We start from the raw sequence: 666 nt of genomic DNA, 5'->3' as shown, positions 1-666 counted from the left end.
CCTGCTTCAGAATAATGGATGATAATCTTTCTAATTGCATTTTCATTCAGTACAGCCTGGCCTTTAATTGGGGCCTGCATTTTTTTAAATATATAAAAGCAAGCCATCATTCAAACATGCTATTAAAAATACAAAGCAGAAAACCTTCCTCCCTACCCTGCCTCTCATATCCCAGCCTGCTGAAAAGATAGCCCTTCTCAAGATGCAGCTTTATACTGTAAATGGCCACACTTTCACACTGAAATGGAGTTTTGCATTTCTTGAGTGTAAATAACAGGTTTGCATGGCTAGGGACATGCAGAACATACCTGACAAAGTTTAATAGTCTTCACAGAGCTTTCTTTGTGCCCTTTGAGGTACAATTCTTATCTTGCACAATCGTGCTGTCAGGGAAGGGAGGGAGTTGCAGTCCAATATATCTGGGAGGTACCAGATTGATGAAAGCTCTCTTATTGCCTTCTTTAAAAAAATACAAACAACTTTGACATTCCATAGATGTTTCTCTTGGTTTGTTGTTGCTGCATGCCTTCAAGTCCTTTGTGACTTATGGTGACTTTAAGGTAACCCTATCATGGGGTTTTCTCAGAAGGCTTCTTCAGAAGGAGTTTGCCATTGCTATCCCCTGAGGCTGAGAGAGTGTGACTTGTCCAAGGTGACCCAGTGGTG

The sequence above is a fragment of the Sceloporus undulatus genome, chromosome 2 (genome assembly GCF_019175285.1).
Source record: "Sceloporus undulatus isolate JIND9_A2432 ecotype Alabama chromosome 2, SceUnd_v1.1, whole genome shotgun sequence".
NCBI classification, from domain to species: domain Eukaryota; kingdom Metazoa; phylum Chordata; class Lepidosauria; order Squamata; family Phrynosomatidae; genus Sceloporus; species Sceloporus undulatus.
This window is presented reverse-complemented; position numbering follows the sequence as displayed.